A 20,140-nucleotide genomic window follows, 5' to 3' on the forward strand; every position below is an offset into this window, starting at 1 on the left:
CAGCTGCACTTATATTAATAATCTCCACAAGAAACAGAAGAATTCACATGCCAACTATGACATTGATACAATCAAAGGGAGAACATTTTACACTGCAGAATGAAACAGACCCTGTGCTTACTGGGAGCTATGTGCACTACAGAAAACATTCAGCGTTATTAGGTTGTCACCCATTTTGCCTAGGTCATGTACTGGGGTCCTAGCTACTCTGGAGAATAGCTCTGCTGCATCGGACCCCTATTCCCAACTCTCATTTGAACACCCTGCCACCTCTCTGCTGCTCAGGTTACTTTCTCCTTTTGAGACTCAGTAGCTCCCTCTTCACAGTGTGGCTCTCAGACTAGGTCCCTGTGGGCATGGCTACACTAGGAAATTATTTCAAAATTACTTATTTTGAAAAGCCTCAAAATTGGCCTAAGGAAGGCTCCCTTAATGTGGATGTGCTACCTCAACTTAAGCCCCAGGAAGCACTGGGGAGAAATTACTTTGAATGACTCTGGAGAGTAGTTATTTCAAAATAGCAGCAGTGGAGTGTCTACACTAAGACTATTTCAGAATAACTATTTTGAAGTAAGGGTTGTTCTTCATGGAAAGCAGTAGTTATTATTTCAAAATAACTAGCCCCTTATTTTGAAATAACAGGCTTGGCAGTATGGACACTCCAATTGTTATTATTTAGAAATAACTCCCTAGTGTAGACCAGGGTGAAGTGTTTTCCCTCTCCAGGGGTATCAAAGATCTGACATCCCATGCATCTTCAAATCCACTGCCTTGACTGCACCATGTTCCTAGTGTCTAAGAGAGAAACCCAGGCCTGCCCTCTATTTCAGTTCCAGATCATGAACCCTCTATCAGCAGACAAGGTCTGCAACATCCCACCTTGCTATAGTTTCCCTGAGCTTTCTTCTACTCCACCTCTTGCAGGATTCTGCTCCACCACCCTTCTGAATCAACTCTTCCTTCAGGGTCTGGATCCCAAGGGTTTCCTCCTTTCACTCAAGTGATTTCAGGCTTCCTCACTGCAAACTTCCTCTACTGCCAGCTGCCTTGCCTGGCCTATCAAGCTCATTAATCCTTTCAGTGATAGAAATGTAGCCTTGTTAGTCTGGTCTAGCTGAAACAAAAAACAGGACTATGTAGCACTTTAAAGACTAACAAGATGGTTTATAAGGTGATGAGCTTTCGTGGGCCAGACCCACTTCCTCAGATCAAATAGTGGAAGAAAATTGGAATATATGGTCATGCCAATTTTCTTCCACTATTTGATCTGAGGAAGAGGGTCTGGCCCACGAAAGCTCATAAACCATCTTGTTAGTCTTTAAAGTGCTACATAGTCCTGTTTTTTGTTTCAGCTAATCCTTTCAGGTGAGGGGTGGTGTGAACAGCCATCACAAGGGCATCTAAAGTAACAGAGGACACCCAATGTGTTGAGGTAATATGCAACTGGGCAGAGTGTTGTAGAGTTTGCAGACTGAAGTAGCTTTGGGCAAAAGGAACGTTAATTTTCCATGGAAAAGATGTCTATTCTGATGGAAACTAGTCATGGCTGAGCCTAAAGAGATAAATCAGAAGAATGTGCTATGATTTTCCCCAGCTAACAAAAGGCAAAACTGTCATGCCCCATTTTCAGAATCAGAAAGTTATTGGACAGCAAAATAAACTTCTGGACCCAGAATCTTCACTATGTGTATGCTTTGATTGGTATAATCCAGGATGGGGACAAAGATTGTTTTACGGTATCTTTGAGCACCTCAGAAATCCAGAACTAACCATTGCTCCCCAAGCGAAATGTAGAGCTGAACATTACTTTTGCACGAGCTGAAGAATCCCCATTCAGAGGGACTCTCATTTAGGCCATCTTTCCCAGCCCCCTTTGTGCTGCTGGACAGGGCTCAGAATCCATCCTATTATTTTTCCATCCTGAAAATGCATTGTCATTCTCTAACTGAGACATCATTCCAGCTTGTCACCCAAACCCAGTGCACACAGAGCTCCACACACATGCATTCTGACACCATGGCTACTAGCCATAGGCTACGTCTACATTGGCAAAATTTTGCGCAAATACCCTTTAACGCAAGAGTTTTTGCACTAGAGTATTTGCACAAGATAGCGTCTACACTGGCATGTGCTTTTGCGCAAGAGATGTGCTTTTGCGCAAAAGCATCCATGCCAGTGTAGATGCTCTCTTGCACAAGAAAGCTCCGATGGCCATTGTAACCATCGGGCTTTCTTGCGCAAGAAATTCATGTTGCCTGTCTACACTGGCCTCTTGCGCAAGAACACTTGTGCAAGAGGGCTTATTCCTGAGCAGGAGCATCATAGTTCTTGCACAAGAAGCACTGATTTCTTACATTAGAACGTCAGTGTTCTTGTGCAAGAACTCACAGCCAGTGTAGACAGGCAGCGAGTTTTTGCGCAAAAGTGGCCGCTTTTGCGCAAAATCTTGCCAATGTAGACGTAGCCCTAGGACTTGGGGGGACAGGGCAAGGGAAGAGAAGAGGAAACTTGTAGGAACACACAGCAGCATTAGGAATAAGCAACGCTACACTCATTTGCCATAAGCAAAGTGTTACCATATTTCATTCTCAGTTATGTTTTCATCTTCTTGTCAATGACCAACCTACTCAGACCTCTCTATTTTTGTGCTTAGGTCTGTGATCCTGTAGAAACAGCACAGTTTAGGACTCAAGTCTCATAGCTATGCTCAGAGTGCCTTGGAATACATAGAGCTTTTGGACAGCATGATTTCTCCAGCAGACACTTATTACATTTTCTGGAGTGCTCCATACAAAGAAACACAGCAAGATAGATGCTATAACCAATTAACCTTGCACTGAAGTCATGGTTTACTTTCCCCTCCGGGTATTAGCTGAACTCAAAGTAAGGGGAGTAATATGCACACACAGAGGAGAGAATAAACCTGTATCTCAAGAATACTCTTTGTAACTAAACTGAGATTTTAAAATGTTTCCCTCTGACTTAGCTGTACATTGGTTACTATGTACTTAGGAGGAAGGAACCAGTTTGGTTGGCTTTTTTTCTGTTTCACAGCAAGCAGAACACTGTATTCCCTTTCTATGGACCGTGACATCTCATGACATTTTAAAAACCTTGTACAAACTGCAGGACAGCCATATTTTACTCTCAGCAGGAGACTCGAGGAAAAACTGTGAGACCAGGGTTATTCTGACTCTGGACAGGTTGTCAAATTGGGTGCTCGGAACAAAGATTAGGACATTCTCTGCCAATTCATATGACCCTGAAACAAATAAGAAGCCAGAAGGTTGCTTCAGCCAAGATTTTCCCTACGTTACAAGAGACATTTTTCAATGAGTCATTGAATTTACACTGGTGTTTTTGTTATGAATCTCCATCTGTTTCCATATAGCATGGCTTTATTATTAAACGATATGATGAAGTCAATGAAATCGTTTTATCAACTCTCTGAGCAGATTTTGATCTTCCTTGACCATACTGGAACTGAGCTGTGAGAACTCAACTGAGGCCAGGCTCACTAATATTTGGGAACTTTTCTTCAAACCTGGACCATTTTTCAAATGAAGCTCCGCTGATGTAGCCCTGACTAGAAACCAGGCAACAGTCAATGATACTTGCTGAGCGTGTAGATGTGGGGTATTTTCTTTAGTCTTATTCAACATTTAGCTATAGTCTGATAGACCTGCACAGTCCTTTTCAGGAAGCTAATGATTTCACTGACCATAGTATAAATCCACAGTATATAGGAGATAACCTGAATACAATGAGCTGCAATGGGAAACAATGTATGCCACCTTCTCATGAGGTGTAGTGCATACTGTCTTTCACCTCATATCCCCTTTTATGTCAGTAGGAACTCTTATCTGTAACTGTCCAAACATAAAAGAGATTGCAGAGATAACAAGTGAGCAGATCCTTGTGCCCTTCCACTTTTGCCCTCCATCCCCAAAGCTAGACTTCGACTGTGGACTATCTGGCCTTTTGGCAGGACCACCAATAGGGTCACAAAGGGGCTGTGGGCAAGGGCTCCTCTTTCCCTGGCCAGTGTTGGGTGGGTAGCCTTCCCCCTTTGCCAGGGAGGGTTTGCTGTAGGAAGCCCAGCCACTCCTTCTGGGACTCCCTTCCCTGCTGTTTCTAACTACTAGTATTATTTTATCTCAAACTCTGTTTTTTGGGTTTTTTTTTTTCTTCTTCATCTTCTCCCTCCCTCCCTCCCTCCCGGACCGTCTAACTGGGGAGGATTTTAAAGGCCTCCAGCAGGCCTGAAGTGGAGTCAGCTGGCTCTAATTTGCCTTGGTCTAGTCCCTGTCAGTTGCTAATTGTCCTGCAGCCTTTCACCCCTACTTAGCAGGCCTTTTATGCTTTTTGGGGCTGCCTTTTCCCCACTCTGTAACAGTCTTCTGGCCTGACCTGGGGTGGTGGGGCAGGGGGCAATTAGCCCGGAGGCCAGTGATTCAAAAGGTACTGGGGCTGCTGATGCTGCTACTGTGGCTGAAGCAGCCCTCAGAGCCTCAGACCCTTTAAATTGCCTCCAGATTGCTGGGTAGAACTGATGGCTGGCTGCTCTGGTTCTGCCCCCTTTGCCTGATGCCCCATTCCTTCCTATGTACAGAGCCAGTCCCCCCCCCCCCACTTTGCCCAGGGGTCCAGCAAGGCTGTTGGCCTCCCTGCCCTTTGGGTGTATTAAATGGCAAGTCCGTTTCTTACTGACATTGCTGTTCACAGTGGCTTGGGTCATACACTATCTGTAAGAAATAATTAAGTTCTACCTTTGCTGTTTGTTTCAGTCCAGTATTTTAGATTTTTAAGGCTGGAAGGGACCTCTTAGGTATTTAGTCCTGGCCATGCATTGCTAGAAGATGGCTTTTCTCTCCCATTCATAAGGCAGAAGCAGGCACTGAGCTCCCAGTGGCTTTTCCCTTATGCAGTATGAAAGAAAAATTTCTGTCTAGTGATATAAGAATATAGCCTTACATTTCCAAACACCCTAAAAGAATTTCTACTGAAAAGTCTAAATCAAGCAGAAGGGGAAAATGAAGATCCCATGTGGGCACTATACAGTGTCTAGCATAAGTTAGTTAGAGCATACCTCCCTTGTCCAGCTCCAAACCAGATATTGTCTGAAAGTGCACAGCATCACATGTGTGGTTTTGAAAGAGACCATCTTAGGTTTTGCACTTTAACTAGCAAGTGCTTTTACTCATCAGCCAGAAATAAAACAAGTCTATATTTGTCCATGCAATGTACAGTTAGCACCTATCATGGTATCTCTAAACATACAAACAAAAGTGAGAACAAAATCAAATACAGATCTTGCTCTGGAGCTCTCTCTTCCAAGTTAGTAAACCAGCTGGCTCTGTTATCAGTGGAAGGTTTCTTTAATCACAGGTCTTTAAGTTAATCACAGAAGACACTTAATTGTACCAAAACCCAAGATGCCAACACTGATCATCTCTTGCACAGATAGTTGTTTTCCATTAGACTTGACTGCAATTCAGGACATAGAAAATGGCCTATTGCTGCTGATGGTAAAGAAGTTTTAGGAAGGGAATTTTAAGGGCTTTGCTACACTTTCTTAAAGAAAATGGAAAACATGTATAGAACACATCTCTTTTCACATGCATGTCTCAGTGGTTTTCAGAGAGGCAGTAAAGTTGGCTAAGGCCGGCCACCATCCAGAATGAAAGAATCCAAAACCACTAGCACCCTAATCCTCCCAAAAGAACTAGAACCGAACTGAACATATTTTTATAATGCACTCAAAGCAGAACCCAAAATTCAAAGCTCATCAACTTTGGGGAAAGTTGAGATCTAGAAACAGTCTACACACAACCAGTCCCATCTCTGCTGTGCTGTATTATAAAGAATGAGCACATACCTCACTGTCTATTTAGTAATGGACACATGGATATCACTCTTCTCAGACAACTGCCCAAACTACACGGAAAATACGTATGTGCTGGAACAGTTGTGCCACTGGAGATCACAGAAACAGTTGTGCAGCGTAATGGATCATGCAGCATAATGTCCCATGGCTAGGTTTACCATATTTGAACTTTCAAAAAAGAGGACACTATTGAAAGGGAGTGCATCAGTATCAATATCTACCAACTCACATTATATTAATGTGCTCAGGGCTAGGGCAGACCTGGATGGGGGTGGGGGACACACCTCCAGCCAGCCCCTTTCGCCAGTCTGGTGTTTCTGTATGGTTATATGAGAAGCAAGCCCATTCCAGGCATATCCCATTTTCCTGGCACAACCAAACCCTTATCTTGATTTAAGGTATGATAAGAGGAAGCTGCATACCAAATTTGGTGGTCCCAATTCTTACCATTTAGGAGGATCTCTTGATCAAACAGACACACAGACAGACTCACACACAGACAGATAAATTCTCTCAAATACATAGTAGATAAAAAAGCAGAGGAAGGAAATGCATCTTTGCTAAGGGCCCTGGTGTATTATCTTAATAGTGTTTTTTTCAGTGGTTCACTCAGAATTTAATTAGTTCATTGTAGTCATCTTATCATTTTTGACTGTTCAGATAGCCTTAGTGATTGCAGTTCTTAATGCAAGGAAACATAGCAGCAGTTACATTCCCATTTATTTAGCATTCTCTGTTAGAAGCTCTCCCAGAATATGTTTGCCTCATTCACATGTATCTGACTGAAAATGTTAAGCTGTCATGGTCAATAACAAAACAAAACAACCAAAAAAACCAAAAAACCAAAACCAATAAATTCTGGGCAGGGGTATTTCCAAATTTCTCTCTCTCTCTCTCTCTCTCTCTCTATATATATATATATATATATATAAAACGTTTCTTGAAGGACAACAGAGTGACCTCAGCATGTAACTTTGCATCCTGCAACCCATCCCCACTCCACTACCCAGTATCCTCCCTCCCTCCTTCCCTGGTGCTTGGAGATGGCAGCCATGCGGCCTCCCCAGTGCAGAGGGGTAGAGTTGGGTGGGCAGGAGCCACACAGCCTCCCCCTCTCCAGTACTCCTGGGAGAGCAGAGCTGTGTAGCCTTCCCCGGTGCTCATGGTGGGGGGGCTGGATCAGCACAGCCTCCCCTCAACCCAGCGCTGGCGGGGAGATAGGAGTGGCATTGCTTCCCCACAGCTCAGGAGGGTGAGAGCCCCGTGGCCTTCTCCATTCCCACCTTCCCGGTACTCCAGGGTGGGAGGAGTAAGAGGGAGCCAAATGGCCTCCCCACCATCTGATGCTCCCAGTGCTTTCTCCTTCCCCTCTCATCGGGGAGCAAGAGCCCCATGGCCTCCTTCCTTCCCTGTGCTCCCTGGAAGGACAGGAGCTGTGCAGCCTCCCTCAGCCCCCTCCCTGGTGCTCCAGGGGGCGGGGTGGGGGGTGAGCATAGTGAGCTGGGACGAGGGGGTGGTTCAGCCCCCTAATATATTGTTAAATAAGGTTTTCTGGTTTTCTGTAAAAATAGTTTTCAGGTTGTTTTTGTTTGTTTTAACTAGACTTGCTATATATGGTATTGTTTTCCCCATTCATAGCAATACTTCATCAAAAACTAAATCAAACTGCATACCAGCACAGCCAAAAGGCAAGAAGAACAATTCCAGGATGAAATAGAAAGCCTGGCGTAACATCTCCCCCTAGTGTTCTTAATGAAATTTACCAATTTGAAAACATTTTCTCTTTAGAGACCATGATGTAGAGAGGTCTTTTCTGTGTAAGTATATAATTTGTATAAATGCCTCCTCCAATGTAATTTGACAGAAGTTTCTGTCAAAGAAAGTACTGCAATCTCTCTGCCAAAATATCAAACTTTTTATGTCAAATTATACTGCAAGAGTTCAGAGAGAGGTTTCTCAGGATCTGAAGAAGTGAGTTTTGCCCATGAAAGCTCATGATACTATATATATTTGTTAGTCTCTAAGGGTACGTCTACACTACAAAGTTAATTCGAACTAACAGACGTTAGTTCGAATTAACTTTGATAGGCGCTACACATGCAAACCACTAGTTCGAACTTAATTCGAACTAGCGGAGCACTTAGTTCGAACTAGGTAAACCTCATTCCACGAGGACTAATGCCTAGTTCGAATTAACTAGTTCGAATTAAGGGCTGTGTAGCCACTTAATTCAAACTAGTGGGAGGCTAGCCCTCCCCAGCTTGCCCTGGTGGCCACTCTGGGCACCACCAGGGAAACTCTTCTGCCCCCCCTCCCGGCCACGGACCCCTTAAAGGGGCACAGGCTGGCTACGGTGCCCATGCCAGGTGCAAGCCTGCCAGCACCCAGCCAGCAGACCCTGCACCTGGCACGGATCGAGCCAGCCACCTGCTGCCACCCAGCCCTCTGCCTCTTCCCGGGACCAGGCTGACGGCTCCCGGGAGCCTGCCTGGGGCCGCAAGAGGTGGGCGCCCACCTGATCTAGTGCGGACATCGTGGACCTCATCCACGACCTCCGCACTAGGCACAGGAAAGTGGCCGTTTAGGGCAGGAGAGCTGCCAGCCTGGCCACCCAGGAGCTGGTTTGCATGAAAATCAAGGTGGTCCAGTGAGACCCCCGACCCTGAGCCCTGAGCTTAGAATGGCCGTCCTGGGTCAGACCAAAGGTCCATCTAGCCCAGTAGCCTGTCTGCCGACAGCGGCCAACCCTAGGGACCCTGGAGGGGATGGACCAAAGACAGTGACCAAGCCATTTGTCTCGTGCCATCCATCTCCAGCCTTCCACAAACTTTGGGCAGGGACACCACTCCTACCCCCTGGCTAATACCACTCCATGGACCCAACCTCCATCACTTAATCTCACTTCTCTTTAAATTCTGTTCTAGTTCTAGCCTTCACAGCCTCCTGCAGCAAGGAGTTCCACAGGTTGACTATTTGCTTTGTGAAGAAGAACTTTTCTCTTCTTAGTTTGAAGCCTGCTACCCATTCATTTCATTTAGTGTCCTCTAGTCCTTATATTATGGGAACTAATGAAGAACTTTTCTTTATGCACCCTCTCCACGCCACTAATGCTTTCATAGACCTCTGTCATATCCCCCCTCAGTCTCCTCTTTTCTAAGCTGAAAAGTCCCAGTCTCTTTATCCTCTTTTCATATGGAACCTCTTCCAAACCTCTGATCATTTTAGTTGCCCTCCCTTCTTCTACCCTTTCTCTTCCCCTCTCCCACCTCCTTTTCCCAGTCTCCCCGAGTTTTGTTCAATAAAGAGAGTTTCTATTTTTGAACACACATGTCCTTTATTTTGTACATCAGGAAGGGGGGGCTAGGGAGGAGTAAGTGGAACGAGGTGACGGAGGAATGGGGTACGAGCCCCCGATGAGGAGGACTGGGGTGGCTCTGTGGGCTCCTCGGGGTGGAAGCTCTCCTGCAGCCCCCTGATTGCCCCTCCCCCCGGATGGCAGCCTGCGGTAAGTGCAGCCGGTCTGATGGCCGAGTGCTGTGATGTGCCCAGTGTGGGCACTCAGGGCACTCCAAGCCAGGACTGCTTTGCAAGTGGGGAACCCCTGAGAACTGTCTGTCCGGGGTGGGGGTCGGGTCCCTTTAAGCACAGCCCTCGGCTAGCCTGAGACAGCAGCTCCACGCTCTAAGTCCTAATCTGATGCCCTGCCGGCACTGCTTCCGGCCATCCTTAACCTCGGTTCAGGGTCCAGTCAGTGTGGACATGCTAGTTCGAATTAGCAAAACGCTAAGTCGAACTAGTTTTTAAGTCTAGATGCGCTAATTTGAATTAGCTTAGTTCAAATTAACTTAATCGAACTAAGTTAGTTCGAATTAGTGCTGTAGTGTAGACATACCCTAAAGGTGTGTCTTAGAGTACGTCTAGACTACAGGGTTTCGTTGACAGAAGTTTTTGACAAAGAGCGTCTAGACTACATTCAGTTCTGTCGACAAAGCAAGCTGCTTTGTCGACAAAACCCTGTAGTCTAGACACAACCCTACATGCATTTAACACCTTCTGTCGACAGAACTCTGTCGACAGAAGGCGTTATGCCTTGTAAAATGAGGTTTACCAGCGTCGACAAAACTGTTGAGTTCTGTCGACATTATGTTGACAGAACTCAGCGGTAGTGTAGACGCAGGTATAGTTTTGTCGACAAAAGTCCACTTTTGTCGACAAAACTCTGTACTCTAGACACACCCTAAACTACACCCCTCTGCCGACAAAGGGATGTAGATTAGGCATATTGCTATTGCAAATGAAGTGGGGATTTAAATATCCCGGCTTCATTTGAATAGAAATGGCCACTACTTTTTGCTGACGTGGCACTTTGCTGGCAAAAAGTGGCAGTCTAGATGGGGATCAGTTGACATGGAAAGCCTTTCCTGACCGATCCTGTAAACCTTGTGTGGCCCCCATATTAGTGTGAGAGTACGTAGTCAGAGAGATCTACTGAAAGGTTTAACTAAAGATTACTTTTGTCTAATGGGACTCTTAAATGAAGGGAGAAGATAGCTAAGCTCCTGGTAAGGGTGCTCCATTAATTACTCCGGAGGATTGAATTAGAAAGAGGGGTATTTTTCTAATTCCACACTAATGAAATAATCTCAGAAGTATTCTGCCAAAGACACAATGGTGGTTTTCCCCTGCTTTATATAGGACTTTCGCATTTTCTCCTCTTTGGTAAGAGCTTTCCAATTTGTGGTAATATTTTTAAATTAAATCTGAATATCTGAAGAAGTGGGTTGTGCCCACGAAAGCTCATGATACCATCTACATGTTTTGTTAGTCTTTAAGGTTCTACTAGACTATTTGTTGTTTTTTAAGTTTTTCCTGTGACAGACTAACTCAGCTACCTCTCTGAAGCTTTTAAATTAAATGTTCCTCAAAAACTAAGTATGAAGCTACAGTCATCTTTATCCCCTTCCTCAATGAAAACAATACATACATTATCACTCCATTGAGTAAATTAGTGGACGTGTACTCCACTCTAGATTTTAAGTTTTGTTGTGGTTTTGAAGTTGGTAAAGTCACTTCCCCATTCTAGCTGTTCTGTGGGTTTAATTTAACAGCCTGTGCAAGGATGAAATCAGGCAGTTTCACAGTCATGCAATGAAAGTAAAGAATTACATAATTGAGTTATTTTCTTCTAACTCTGACTGAGGAGCTTTAATTAAATAAAGAGTAACAATGTTATTCTCTGTGTCAGAATAGTCTTTCAGCCTAGAACTTTTCTGAGCTCTCTTTCTGCCTGGACTCCAACTAGAGCAGTGGTTCCCAAACTTTTGGGCATCATGCCCCCTTTTTAGATTTTTGAAAAACCCTCATGCCCCTCCACCCCCCAAAATAGCAGCAAAACTTGTTGAGAAAAAAAAAGGAACTGAGCAGGACAGCAAAACTTGATGGGGCGGGGGGAGGCTGGGTCACCTCATGCTCCCCCCTGGAATTTCTTCACCCCCCCAAAGGGGGGCACGCCCCTCAATGTGGGAACCCATGAACTAGAGCTTAAAAAAAGCCACTACAAATCTTTACAACGATAGTCTCTTCATTTGGTACATTTAGAACTAAGCTAAATAAAGCCCACGTAAACATATAACAAGGAACAATCACATTAAAAGGGACTAAAAGTTCAAACAGCCCTTTTCAGATCTAATTCCAATGACTCCTTAATTTTAGGTTAGGAAAAAAGGCTCTGCACTTTTTATTTTTTCATATGATGCATTTAGAAATACAGTATAGACCTGTTAATCGAATTCTGAGGGCAAACCTCACCAACCTCTGGTACTCTTAGATGGGAGTCCGCAGGACCAACCCGGCAGCACCCCAGCTGCTCTACCCCAGGCATCCCGCAACAAAAGCCTGGTCTGCTGGGGGGGCGCACTAGCTGCGCCCCCTCCCCCCCAGCAGACCAGGGAGACCCGAGCAAAGCCGCGGAGGCGCAGAGGTCCCGCCGCCTCTGCGGCTTTGCTCCTGTCTCCCTGCTGTGCTGGGGGAGTCCCCCCCCAGCACAGCAGGGAGACCCAAGCAAAGCCGCACAGGCGGTGGGACCCCGCTGCCCGTGCGGCTTTGCTCCTTTGCCCCGGAGCAAAGCCGCACAGGTGGTGGGATCCCCCGCCTCTGCGGCTTTGCTCCTGTCTCCCTGCTGTCTCCCCTGTGCGGCTTTGCTTGGGTCTCCCTGCTGTGCTGGGGCGGGACTCCCCCCCAGCACAGCAGGGAGACAGGAGCAAAGCCGCAGAGGCGGGGGATCCCACCACCTGTGCGGCTTTGCTCCGGGGCAAAGGAGCAAAGCCGCACGGGCAGCGGGGTCCCGCCGCCTGTGCGGCTTTGCTCGGGTCTCCCTGCTGTGCTGGGGAGTCCCCCCCAGCACACTAGGGAGACCCGGAGCAGCTTTTCTCGTCCCGGAGGATGCGGTGGCGGGACCACTGCACTCTGGGCGGTCCCGCCGCCCGCAAGCTCCAGGGCGAGAAAAGCCCCGTTCGTAAGTGCGGATCCGACATAAGTCGGATCCGCGTAAGTAGGGGACTGCCTGTATTATATAACAATTATGCTCTGATGCAAGAGTGGGCAAAAGGGCCTTCATGGGCTGGATTCAACCCACGCAGCAGATTGATTCAGCCCACGGAGGCTCTGCTGCTCCTCAGCCCCCTAGCCATTTAGGGTCTGGGGGCGGGAGGAAGTGCACAAAGTTTCCTCTGCCCTGCCAGAAGCGTGCAGTGCTTAGAAGTACCACAAGCTCCTGGGTACTTGTGCACTCCCCTGCCCCTAAGCCCTGATTGGCCTGGGGGTGTGGGGAGCACATGAAGTTTCCTCTGCCCTGCCCTGCAAGGAGCATGCGGTGCTTAGAAGCGCCATGCACTGCTGGCAGGGTCAGAGAAGGCTTCGCGCGCATCCCCAGGCTAATCAGGGCCTGGCAGTGGGGGAGGGGGGAAACACCCAAAGTTTTCTCCATCCTGTACTTAGAAGCACCATGCTTAGAAGTGCCTGTGCTTAGAAGCCTCCAAATCCTGAATGGTCTCAGGACAAAAGCCAGGACCATAGACGCCTAGGGGGAACCTTTGTGGGGGGGGGGGGGGGCAAAGATTTCATGCACTCCCCCAACCTGAGACCAATCATGGTCTGTGGCTGAGGAAGCAGGGAATTTCTGGCCCCGCCCCTTCTGGTGTGGCCAGGGGCCACTTAAAACTTTTCTGAAATGGCCCCCCAGCATAAAGTTATTGCCCACCCCTGCTCTGATGGAACTGCCTCCTCCTGCCCCCTCCCCACCTCAAAAATTAAGCTGATACAGTCAGCTAGGGTAAATAATTAAGATAATACAGCCAGTTCAACAAATTTCCAAAAGCAGTTTAACTTGACCTTTAAAAGAGTATTCTAGAACCACAGTGTCCAACCAGTTCTGAAGCAGTAGCCACTATAGTGATACTGCTATAGTGAACTAGCCACACACAACCGGCCAAATAGCCACATGTGGCTCATGGCTAATGTGTTAGACCCCACGGTTCTAGACCCTTCTAAAACAGTCACATTGACAACTATGATTCAGAGAATTAAATGAAGGACTCAGCGTGAGGCCTTAACACGTAGGACTATTATTAAAAAAAAAAAAAGAATATTCCCATTGAAACATAAGAAGGCCATTAGGAATAAAGAGACAAGGTGGGTGAGAATATATTTCATTGCACTAACTTCTGTTGGTGAGAGAGGGAAGCTTTTGAGCCTCCACAGAGCTAGCATTCCATAGCACTGGAACAATTTTTAAGGTAGCAGTGCTGAAGCCATTCAACAAAACTGTAAAACCTATATATGATGGAAGCCACTTCAGTCCAGGGGGTGCTGCCGAACACCAAGAACTCCTTGGCCCGCTCTACACTAAAGGGGCAAGTTGACTTAAGATCCGCAAATCCATCTACATTAATTACATAGTTGGAGTCAATGTATCTTAAATCTCCATCCACACAGTGGGAAGTTGATGGAAGCTCCCGTCAGTTTCCTTACTCTGCCTGAATCAGGAGTACTGGCACTGATAGGAGTTCAATTTCAGTTTGAATTAGCATGTCTTTACTAAGAACATAAGAACGGCCGTACTGGGTCAGACCAAAGGTCCATCTTGCCCAGTATCCTGTCTGCCGACAGTGGCCAGTACCAGGTGCCCCAGAGAGGGTGGACCGAAGACAATGGTCAAGCAATTTGTCTCCTGTCATCCCTCTCCAGCCTCTGACAAACAGAGGCCAAGGACACCATTTTATCCTCTGGCTAATAGCCTTTTATGGACCTAACTTCCATGAAATTATCTAGCTAGACTCACTAAATCGAACCCTGGAAGATTGACTGTAGCAGCATCGATTCCAGCAACCTCTTCACAGAGCTCTTCTTCTTAGGAATAAATGCATTTAGTCACTAGGTGTCAGCCTTGCCCACACCTGAGGGAAACAGGCTGGACAAGCCAAAATTTAATTCACCAGAGTTCATGACTTGTACCTTTGGTTTGGTTTGTTTGGTCTTTCTTTCTTTAGGTAGTTACATAATGATGGAGCTCTCTGCACTGTGTAATATAAAATCTGCAAAACAAAGCTTGGAATCTTTATTAGAGAAACAAAATTTTAGGGATTGTATTTTCCTGTCATGCTGGGGATGCTGGTTATTAGAAGTGAAAAGTTGAGACTGATCAGAAGTTACAGTCTGAAACAATGAAATAGGAAATAGCCCCCCAGCCCCCCCCAAAAAAACAGAGGGTGTTGTAAATGTGAGATTATTGCCAACTCTCTGACTTTTATTATGACTTGCAATATTTAGGAAAAACGCTAAAGCCTTCTCGAGACATGCTATTATGCAAGGCTTTTAGTTGGTTTTTTTAAAATTTAATTTAAAAGCAATTTTCTTGCCCTCTGAGTTGCAAAAAGAAAAAATGCAATCCCTCAAATGCTGACAACTAGAAGCTGGTAAAAGGAACCCATTATTTATTTTTTAAAGTCTGCTCGTTTTGTGGTCTGACTAATTTTTGAACATTTGTGGTCAGTAATAGTGTAGTAAACAAAAGTCAATGAATAATTATAAAATAAAGCAGACCTAGAGACTTATTTACAGCTGTTCATATATTTACAGTTTTTGAAATCTTTATTTAAAGAGATCCAAGTGTTTACATTCTTAACATTATTTGAATCTATAATCTCACTAAAAACAAAATTTAATTCTCCAATTACTTTGTGCACTGTGTTGGTAAATGAGACTGTAGAAGACAGACTCGCCAATTGGCATGCCCACCCTGTACAGTGAAGGAGCCTTCTCAATAACCTCTTCTAAATGCCAGCCAGGCAAACTGACAATCCACTTCTTTTGATTTGGATCTCCAGCCAGGGCACGTTCTGCCCCACCTTTCTCGAATAGGAGTTATTTCAAAATAAGGGACTGGTTATTTCAGAATAACTACTCCTGCTTGCCACAAGGAATAACGCTAATTTCGGAAGAGTTATTTCAAAATAGCAATAGTTATTATTCAAAATAACTACTCCCCAGTGTCAAAGTAATTACTCTCCAGTGCTTCCTGGGGCTCTAAGTTGAAGTAGCGCGTCCACATTAAGGAAGCCTTCCTCGGACTAATTTCGAGGCTTCCCTGTAGTGTGGACATGCTATTTCAAAACAGTTATTTTGAGTTATTCCAAAATAATTTCCTAATGTAGACATGCCTTCCAGGACTTCCTCTTTCCAGTACATGCTTCCATCAGACTGTAGGGCTTCTCCCTGGAAGCTCAATCATAATCAAAAGCAGGCAATTGCTTTCTCATGCCTAGACTTGGGCATTTAATACATCCTTGGTCCTCCTCAAGTCTCCCTTCCTCTGCAGAATACTATCAGTCATTTCCCTATAGTCTTACCGCTTTTCACAGCCCCAGGCCAAGAGCCAACTCTACTCCTATAGCTTCTCTGCAGTTTCTTCCTCAGAAAATAAAAGAACAGCACACTACTTTCCTCCTGGTTCTCCATCCTCCCACATCACTTTTAACAGCCCTGAACTCATTCCTTCATGAAAAGAGACACAGCTGGATCTAATAGCAAATGTATTCTACACACCCACCAGGTGTAACCTGGTAAACTAATTGAGCCCACTCCTTTTAACTCTTTATCTTATATCCCATCACAGTGACATGAATGCTATCTAATAAGCAAGCAAGTAGGCCCAAAATAGTGTTTAGATACTTAGTTTCCATTCACTTTCACTGAGAGCTTAGCATCTACATACTTTTGAGGAACTGCTGGGATTGAATCCCTTGTTAATATAAGTTCTTGAAAGTTCAACCTCATTGTTAGACTTGCGTCCTTTTAAAAATGTTTCCTATTGTATTACTGCAGTTATCCACGAAGTGCTACCTTTCTAAAGCACAACAGAATTGTACTGCATAACCTTGGCTTTTGCTATATATCTTGGACACTGTTGAACAATGCTAATAGCTGTTTTTAAATGTGCTTTGAGGTATTTTTTTCCTAGTTTCTATTTAAGTATTCTTTTTCCAAGCAGTATTTGTGTGAAGCATTAACAACATTCACTGGCTTGCTTAGTTAATACACATAATTTATTCAAGTAATATAAAAAAAATCATATGCCCTTGCCAGAATCCTGCAGGGTTGGAGTGGGTGGACAATGCCAGAGAGCTGCTCATTTCCCTGACTTTGAGACTTTGATCAGTGGGCTGTGTGCTGCAGCGGGGGGGGGGGGGGGGGGGGGGGAGGGGGGGGGAGAAGAGTGATGGTCACAGACCCCTTTTTAATCATCCATTGGAGTTATGTGCAGGTCTGAGGACTCTGCTTTTCTCCCTGCCCAACTACTGAACTATGCATTCCAGACTAGCAGTCATTAGTAAGCGCATGTTAGGCTCACCTGTCCCTGAAACACTGATACTGAGGATTTCTGCCTGGGAAATAAAGGAAAACAGATGAGTATGTTGTTGCCGTTGTTTCTCCACATCTTTTTATTCTATTTATTCTTTTTTTCCTTCCTTTTTCCTAGGAGAGCAAGTACTGGACTGACATTCTGAAGGCCTGCGGTCTGTTCCCAAGCACTGCCATTGGCCTGTGGGATGATACCAAGAAAGCCATTTTGCCTCTACTTCCTCTCTGCAAAATATGGATAATGATACTGAACACCTTTTGTACAACACTGAGCTCTGCTAATGAATAGTATTGGAAAAGCTAGGTATTATTGGCCCAATTCTCATTCACCCTCTATTGGTGCAAAATGTTCTTTCTAGAAATACTCTTCTTTGGCTTATATGGACTACAGCTACCGGGGGAAGGAGGAGACAACATTCCTCTTCTCCCATCCACTAGAGAGATGCTGCTGTTGTAAGAATGGTGGTAATAGTGAGCATGAGAAATGAGAAGATGCCATCCTGCACTTAAGGCTGGAGGCTGCACAGGCAGCCCACAGAAAAAAGTTCTGGTCATGTGATTTAAGAGTTGAATAGGGTATAAAAAAATAAATGAGGAACTTGTACATTTCACCAACTGCTAGGTTGGCAGAGCAAGTGGGGCATATGCTAAAGATGGCTCTGGAACATAAAAAGGTTGGCCATTCACACAGCATTTTTTTTTAATGTAAATGTTAACTTTATTAATGCTGTTAAAATATCCAAACATACAGGATGTATAATGTCTCCAACTTAACACTCTGGGGACATGTGGGAAATCAACTTTTTGGAGCATTTGATTGTTAAATCTTAACTTTGCATTAGCACCTTATTTGAGCTATAATTTTGTATATTTGTTTTAACTCTAGTAAAGAAAATTAAGTAGCAATGGGAAACTATTATCTTAACTAATCACTTTTGTATAATTTCCTGTAGCTCTAACATTGATTGCACTCATATGTCAAAAAGATATCGGCATACAGCCAGTGAAGATTCAGGATTAGTCTACTAATTTACCCACTTAATAGAATTGCATACCACCAATTGAATGCTTCACAAAATGTAAATATTGCACAATCAAACCAATAAAGCCTCAAATACCTCCAAGTCGCAAGCAATTATCTTCATTATACAAGTGCACAAAAGAGGAAGAGGCACATTTGAATTACAGCTTCACTTAAAATCCACAATAGGTATAGTACTGATTGACTAATATTAAAGCAAAGTCCATCTTAGTTCTCAAGAACCGGGTGCTTTCGAAGTGGAATGTGAGTACATATTTGCTCAAAAGTCATCTTGATTTCAGTATTATCTCCTCTGTATGTTTTCCAAGGAAGTATACAGGAATAAAAATATTACTCAACACTTTATGGACCAAATGAAATTTCATCCTGGAGCTACCTGATAAATGCCTTTCCTGTTACAGCAGAGTCAATATGCTTGCTGTGCAACACATTGTTGCATATGAAAAAGCCTAACAAAACAGGAAACCCAGTGCAATCATTTATCTTATGAATGTAAAAACATTGTGCACATTCTTAACATAAGTACATGTAATGGTCATAAATGCCAGTGCTGTTTTTCTCCATGTACAAGAGAACTTGATCAGCATATGAAAGACATTCCATTGGGGAGCAGTTTGTTATGGATTTATTAGAGACTTCGTTGATATCAAAAGCACAGGTAAATTAAGTCTATACTATGTTGCCAGGAGACTTGTGCTGCTGATGAGAGAAAATTAAACAGGAATTCCTTTATAGCTCTGCCATTTTTTAGTTAGCAGCTAGGAACCGCTGCTATTAACTACTAGCTACTGTAAGCAGAAAAAGACAAGCAGTGCATATTTTACCTAAGGCAACTAAAGCCAAGTATAAGTCAATAGAAAATCACCTTTATAAGTTAGAATAACCGGATTTGGGGGAACGTGGCTGTTTTGGCTCCAAGATATTTGCAGCATAATAATATCAGGACCAGGATACAGCTGCCTTGTGACTAAGACGATGTTCACTGAATAAGTGCTATCCAATCACCAGACGTCACCAGACATCTGTTTCCTGTTTTCATTCTTTCACTGTTATCATTTTATCCGAATTACCCCTTCACCTGAAGGCCATTTAGAAATCTACTACAATTGAAGTCTGAGTGTCTGTACCAGACACTGACTTGAATTGCTCCTGCTAAGTGTCATTGAAACATTGAAAGCTAACATTGAAACAAAATCACTTTTTAAAATGCACAATACACACACACACACTTACACTTCAGTCTTCACTAAAATGACTAACTTCCTTCTTTGCTTCCACCTCAGTAGCCTTCCTGTTGAGTACCACTACCTCCACAAAGTACAATTGTGAATTGATTCATAAAAACAGAAACATTATGGCACAAATAAGGGAAGGCAATAAATATTTTCTCCCCCCGCGCCTCACCAAAAATGGAGCAACCAGTATTGTAGTAACAATAAAAAAAGGTGTCACTTGTCATTTAAGTTTCCAAACCAACAATCATCAGGATGCATAACAGGATACCTGTAAAATGAGAAAGTTATTTACTCCACACTCAAAATAACACCAGAAGCTATGTTTTTGGCATATGGGATCACTTAAGAACATGCCAAAGTTATGAACCTTGTAAAAACGCTCACATTAACACCACTGAATAGCAGGAATTGGGTCTCACTTTTATACCACAATATTCCAGCTTCTTTTAAACTGCAAGCCAGGAGTCTGGGGCAATTACTTCTTAGCATCTATATCTGGGACAATGGAAACCTACAATTATTTTGTTAATGTAAATTTTATTCCACACGAGATTGTCAGACTCAGTGAGATTTCACTGGGATCATGGAGAAGATGTGAAGGGTTTTCCCCACTTAGTTTTTCTGATTCCACCTGTGAATTGAGCAGCTCAAGAAGCTGGGTTGATAAACACCAAGTCATCAAGCCCTCCACCCTGAAAAAAGAAAGGGAGGTGGAAGGCAGGAAGAAAAATAGCTTTTCTTAAAGCCTACAGCAGAGGCTTGGACCCCATAGAGTCAGAGTGGGGGAGCACAGAAGGGTGCTGGCAATAAGTAGCTTATCCCTAGGATATGGGATAATTTCATAGCTAAGAGAGATGTTTACAATTCCCTCAGGTACCTGAAAATTAGATTGGGGAAGAGGGATATTATTTAACTCTTGGCATAGGTGCTGGAACTAAGGGTACTGCATCCCTTAGCTCAAAGTGGTTTTGATCATATACAGTGTTTATTTTAGTCCAATGGCTCTCAGCACCCCCACTATACAAATTCTTCCAGCATGCCTGTCTTGGTCTTCTAGAC

Source organism: Pelodiscus sinensis, chromosome 2 (assembly GCF_049634645.1).
Source record: "Pelodiscus sinensis isolate JC-2024 chromosome 2, ASM4963464v1, whole genome shotgun sequence".
NCBI classification, from domain to species: domain Eukaryota; kingdom Metazoa; phylum Chordata; order Testudines; family Trionychidae; genus Pelodiscus; species Pelodiscus sinensis.